Source organism: Kogia breviceps, chromosome 16, assembly GCF_026419965.1.
Source record: "Kogia breviceps isolate mKogBre1 chromosome 16, mKogBre1 haplotype 1, whole genome shotgun sequence".
NCBI classification, from domain to species: domain Eukaryota; kingdom Metazoa; phylum Chordata; class Mammalia; order Artiodactyla; family Physeteridae; genus Kogia; species Kogia breviceps.
In genome coordinates, this window is record NC_081325.1 from 29259120 (window position 1) to 29266206 (window position 7087).

Below are 7087 nucleotides of genomic sequence, written 5' to 3' on the forward strand. Positions count from 1 at the left end.
TATATATATATATATATATATATATATATATATATATGAATAAAAAATGATATACAAATAAACAAGTGAATTAATACCTCTACAATTTATCTTTTTAGTGGTATTTATTTTGAAAATTTGGTGGTGATCATGTTCACCAAGATTTCCAATTATTTCATCTTTGGTTGCATATGATTTAGTATTATTCCACATGATAAGCAAAGAAGCAGAGAGAAAAACATAATCACCCATTCAACAAATTCAGAAGAACTGAACTACTAGATTAATTCAATTCATAATATATTAAGGGTACCAATATTATCAAGGAGCAGAACAAACTTTCAATTATTGTCTAGGTATCTATAATCATCTGAAATGGCAAATTCAATATTTATTCACACTAATTCAGAGTTTTCCTCTTTGTTAAATTTGCTCATTTATACATGTTAATATGTGTGTGTATATTCTCTATATGTTGTTAAAATTTACTTATACAAAATAAATGCCATGTTGTTTGGGATTTGAGAGTTGTTTCAGAATTATCCATCAGGGAAAGGAAGTGATCACTGAAAGATATAGATAGGAAAAAATTGGTCATGGCTGGTAATTATTGAAGCTGGTTGATGCTGTTATGAAGGTTCTTTTTGCTACCTTCTCTGTTTTTGTTTATGTTTGAGATTTTCCATTATAAGATATTAAAATGTCAACATCTGTAAATACTAAAAAAAAATTGTTATATTCTGATATTGTTTTTCTTTGATATATACAAATGCCTTGATGAAATTTGGGTATGGTATCCTTCAGGCTCAGCTATTTCTTTCCTTATTTGTCCCAGTATTTGGTCATTTATCTGTCCTCAGATGTCTGAAGAGGACTGAAGAAGAATAGTGAAGACATGTTTAATTTTCTGTAACTTTCAGTATGGTTAGATTTGCCCACATGACTTTTTCTACTGCTTTGATGGAGGAAAGTGAGGGGTAGTGTTAGATAAAGAGGTGAAATCATACCACATCAATTTCTCACCCTCTCTGTCCAGAGCCATTTTAAAGATAGTACAACAGAGAGGATTTAAAGGACAAGAGTTTGGGGCAATTATAAGAGTAAAGGGAACAGTGACACTTACTAGACAAGCTTGGAAAACACCAGTTTTACTAGAGAGAAATTAACAGTGAGAAGGAAAAACCTGACACTTGACCTTTAATTGGGAATAAAATGTAAAGCATTACATTTTAAAGTGATATGTGCAGTCTCAGATTAAGCAAGTCAAAGAATGTTATTCCTTTATAACTACTTGGTAATCTCCTTTGTTTTTTGAACCTGAAATTTAATAACAGAAAATAAACCCTCTGCAAAAATTTAATTAAAAAATTAATTGAGGAGTGTGATAGGAAGTTGTATATGTAAGGTTAAAACAGTAAATCATCAAATGTTTAACTTACTATTGGTAATATAAAACTTCATTCACAATTACATATTTACTTTAAATTTTAATTTTAAATCCCACAACTGGAGCCATGGAAATAAAGAGGGAGAAATAAACATGGGAAACAAATTGGAAACAGAGAAACAAACTAAGAAATTACAGAAAAATAGAGAGAGAATGTGTGTTATGATTTACTCAGAAGGTTTTTAAATATTAGGTAAATGACCCTTGGCACTCTCCTTTTTTCCTGGGTTGTGAATTTAATGTTACTACTAAAATGGACCTTTTGAAATGCTAAGAAGCTACTTTTCCTGAATGAAGAGTATATGATTTTATTTTTTCCATCCAGATCCCAGGACAGTGTGCTTCATACACAGTATGAATTACTAAGAAAATCTGGAAACACATATTTTTTCATAGCTAGATTTGCTATGCTTCTATTCCATACATTTCATAGAATAAATATTAACTCCATATTTAAACACCAATATATGTAACAATAAACACTGAAATAAAAAAATCAAATATGAAACATATGAATATTATAATAAAGCTTAAAGTCTGCTGTTGTATACATTAGTGTTTTTTTATCACAGATATTCCAATTTTTGCCCCACAAAAGGAGAGAGTTAAATTGTTTATTACTTTCAATCTATAAAATGAGAATTAATTGATATAGTGAATGAGTATTCATTGATTGCTTCCTATACTAAACACTGCTGAAATAAATAAAACAAAGTCCTGTTCTTGTGCAGCTTATATTCATATCTAGTGGAGGAAGACAGATGGTAAACATATAAACAAGTGAAAACTCACTGTAAGGTCAGGTAATTATTAGGTGCTGCAATGTCAATGAAAACATATTGGTGGGGGGAAACAGAGAGAGATGGAGAGCAAAGATTACCATGGGTTGCACAGACCTTAAATCAAAAACCAATGAGTATTGGCAATCTCATATGGTTCAACCTCGTATATTATATTGGGTGTTCAGAGAAGGCCTTTCTTATGTGGTAAAAATTGAGCAGATAAAGAACTGAGGGAGAGACAAACATGGATATTTTTAGGCAAACATTCCATATGGAGGGACCAAGTGCAAGGCATAGAGTCCAGGGCAGGCATGATGTTTTTGATAAGAAGCTAAATGTGGTTTGAACAGAATGAGAAAGAACAGTGTGAGATGATGTCAAGAGGGTCACAAGAGCCTTTTAGGGATTTCTCTGTACGAAATTTGGATTATTATTTTAACTGTAATAGAAAGCCTTTGAGAACTTTTAAGTAGAGATATGAGATGATTAGTTATAAATATTTAAACAATGACCATGGTTTTAGTGTACTGAATAATGTAGAAGAAAAAGAATGAAAACAGGTAATCAAGCTCTTAGGTTATTTTAGAGGTCCAGTTGAGAGATGATGGTGGCTCAAACAAGAATGGTATTAGTAGAAGAGGTAAGAAATGAAAGGTGGAACGATGTATGTTATAGGTGGAGCAGACAGGATGTATTGTTGAAACGAAAGTAAGAATGAGAAAAAGTGAAGAGTTTAAAAATGACTCCAAGTTTAGGGGCCTGAGCAAATGAGTGAGTGAAGGTAACACTTACTGAATTGGGGAACATTACTTAAAGAGCAAATTTGGGAGGGGGATTGAGAATTAGATTTTGACTGTATATGAGTCTGAGATCATGGAAGAAGTTGGAAATAGATAAATATGGGGAGAGTCATCTTTGTCTATATAGGATTTGAAATTATTTTCTTAGGTGAGTGGGCCTGGGAAGTGAGCTTTACCCAGAAAACGATGGTCCTTGTGGCACAACAGTATATAGAGATAGAAAAATGAGGATTACTTATCAAAAGCTTCTTGAGAAACTAGAGAGGGAAAAGGAAGGCAAAGAGAGGCTAATTTGCTCAAATATAAAAGGATGTATCATTTCATATTTTTGTCTGAACTCCTGGAAAAGATTAGATAGCTATAATACCAAGACACCTAAAGATTTTCCTTGAAACTTCAAAAAGAAAAATTAAGGCATCTCAAATTCTAGAATGAAGTTATACAAATTATGCAGTTATACATTTATTTAAATGCAACCTGATGCAGATGTCATACAATAGGCAAATATGGTGTCATGTACAGTGGAACAAAGGACAGAGACAGTAGCCTAGTGTACTACACTATAAATCAATCTAATGAATGGTTCTTTTCATCTACATGGTTTGTCCTATTGCTTTATTCTTAGTCCCAGCTGTGATATCTGATAGGAGAAATATCTTTATTTTGGTTTCCTCCCATCCTCTCTTTTCTTATACAAACTATAACATAGTTTACTTAGAGGTGTTGTACCTCCAAGTCTTCATCAGCTAACAAACATGCTTCAAAATATATCAGTCCAAACTGTTCTTTTGCCTTAATTCCTTTGTTATTTCTTAATTTACTTCACCCTATGTGCCTTAATATTAATGGAATGTAAGAGCAAAAGAAAATGATTGAATGGCTAGCTTCACCATGTTGAAGTTAAAAGAAAACGATTTAAGAACAGAATCCTGAGAAATTATTCCCAATTTCTTTGCTTGGATGACAAGCACTTTTAGTAGTGCTCAAAGGTATCTCTTCTGTGATTTGTGTGATAGTAGCTAAGTCTCAGATTTGCTATACATTTTTTTTTGTTTTTGAAACTGTGTGATGAAGTGGTTAAAGACAGCTAACTTGGATATGCGACTTGAATTTGTTTGCCTAATGCAAGCTATGTGATCTTGTTTACCTAGGAAATCTTGTTTCTTAAATAGGAAAATAATGACAATTAAACAGGATTATATCTGCCTTTAAAATTTTATGTAAGGATGTGTAAACATGGTCTGTAGACATTAAAAAAAACAAAAGATTATTTTTATAGCATTTATTAAACATATTTGTATTTCAAGCACATGTTTTGACCCTTGCATATCTGATTTCATATAATAATGAGCTAAATCTCAGTAAGATTCTATTTAAATTTGATTAGGAAAAGCATGACTTCTTTCTAGTTAGGTATGCATTTCTTCTTAGTAGGTCATTGCTTGTAGTAACATTTGCAGGTCCCATAATGATGTGTCTTAGAGCCTGTCTTGAAACAGTTGCTTTTGTTTTTATGCTTCTAATTTATAAAGCATGTAAAGTATGGGTGATTTCATTGCAATATGTTTTCTTATTGAGAACATAATAGGTTTCTCTTACACATATGAGGGCCCTGAGAAGAGCCATTAAAGGATTGTGCTAACTTTATGATAATAAAAAATAATCCATAAAGCAAAATAAATAAATAGAAAAACTGCATGCATTTAAGTGATTCAAGTATATACTCATGTTCCTTTGAAATATTCAATAAGTTTAAAAGCATTTGTTTTAGTTGTATTTCTTAATATTAGAAAACTCTCCTCAAAATGTAAGCCAGATGTTTTACATGGAAAAAGAAAACAGTATGAAAGAATATACTGAAAATAAACTGAAAACTAAGGATGCTTCAATGTATAATTTGGTACTGATAAAAACAATGAGTGTTAAGGAATAATTTAAAATCAATTATTTTATTTTTCAGGTTATATAGGTATTGGATATTATGCAATCTTGCTATCAAATCTAGATCTCTCCAGGTAAAATAACTCTATCAGAACTACATAAACTTAACTGAACACAGAAAAGAGTTATGCAGAAAGATCAGACATATAAAACAAATGTCAATTCTTTTTTAAATGGAAATTAATTTTTTTTCTTTTTAAATAGAATTGTGCTTTTGAATTTTGGAGTTGATTGAAAACTTGGAATTATATCTGTGGTAACTGTAAAAACCAAAGACAGTTCTCAAAGAAGAACTTTACTCCTTCTAGGAAAACAAAAAGAAGTAACTCTGGTAGAGCAATGATCTGTATTATTTTTATCTCACATGCTTAAAGGTAGAGAAAACAGTGAGTTGGTACCTGGAGGTGATTTTATGCATGCATATATTTATAAATCATTCATAGTCCTGTATTAATATTGTATGTATTCTAAATAGAACTCATAAAAAGGTAAAGATGAAATGAGGAAAATAATTTATAATTATTATTATTTCACATTTAATTTACTCACTATTAATTATTGTAATTTTAATTCAGTACTGTAATATGATATATTATTTTTGAAAATATGAATTTATCTCTTTTTGATAGAGCAAATCAAAATCCAATTTTAAGTTTTAATTTATTTTATAGTTGGTTTTAATGGCAATCAGTTCTAAAAAGCATATTCACAAAGATTCATGTATACAAATTAAAACACTGCATTTCTGAAAACAGGGGAATATTTTAAAACACTCATTTTCAACATCCTTTCTCCATACAACAATGAACTTCTTTGAAAGCAGCTCAACTTTTTTTACTCTCTCCTTTAGCTTAAAGGTACATATTGTTCATCATTAAAAAAAATCTGCTAGGCAGTCTCTACTTAAAGTGAGTTATTATCACTAAAGATGTCAGCAAATTTGGAAATGTCTTTCTATAACATAAAATAACTCAAGTTTAAGTTCAATGTGAGATATCCAGTGAACTTCCACAGAAAAGCTCCTCAGGGACACTACCTAGTATATTACCGATATTGTAAGTACCTTATTTTAATTTCTCATTTTTATCAATGCAACCATACCAGTTATATAGGTTATATCCTAAAACACTCTCCATATTGCCATGATGCACTGGAAAGCAAAAACAAAAAGTAAAGTCAACTCTATTCCTTGTAGATTTTGCTATTCCTTTACAAAAGAAGTGAAACATGGCAGTCAGACATGTACCCAGAGATTGTGCTGTAGAGTTGCATATTAAATGTCAGTAAGTGTTGAATTCTTCTCACACTTCATTTGAGAGAATGAACATAGTTAGTAGTTGTAGTATTTCCATTCCACATCCTAATGTAGTACACATAGTGCATTAATGTTGGGAAATACTATTTTCTGAGAATATTATTTTGTTTTTCTATTTTCAAAACAAGATTAAGTCAACTTCTATTTCCATACAATGGACCAGATTCACTCTCTTACCTGAGACAATAATGAAAGACATATATGGAATACTGGGCATCAGACAATGAAAGATAGTGATACCTGAGAGACAGAAAACAAATGTTGAGAGCCCTACCATTGCCTTGGCTTATTGCAGAAAGAGCATTTTCAGGCTTTGTTTCAAGGAAGGGAAAGTCAGGTGGAGCTCAGTGAATTCCTTCCACTGAATAGACGGAACTGAGAATCTGAGGAGCTCAAGCATTATTGAGTTCATAAGACAGTGTGCAAGAGAAGAGAAAGTTGCACAGAGAAAGAACCCTGGAATTATATAGCAGGTACAACTCAAGTATTCAATAGAGTACTAATGAGCAAATTTATGTGAAAAACTACCCAAAGACAGGGAAAGAACCAAACTTAAAAAGATCAGAAGGAATAGTATCTGGGGCTCACACAGAGCTGAGGAGTACCTATTCCTACCATCCAGCCTAGAAAACCTCATAATTCATGGGCATTTGACATTGGTTAGATTATTTTGAAGTGTACTGCTATGGGAGTAGGACTAACTGTCCTTCTAAGGACATTTGACAGTTTCTGGAGATGATTTTGGTTGTCACAACTGAAGAGGGTAAAGGCTAAGGTTCCTTAATCTTCATCTTTGCACAGAACAAAAACCACCCCACTACCA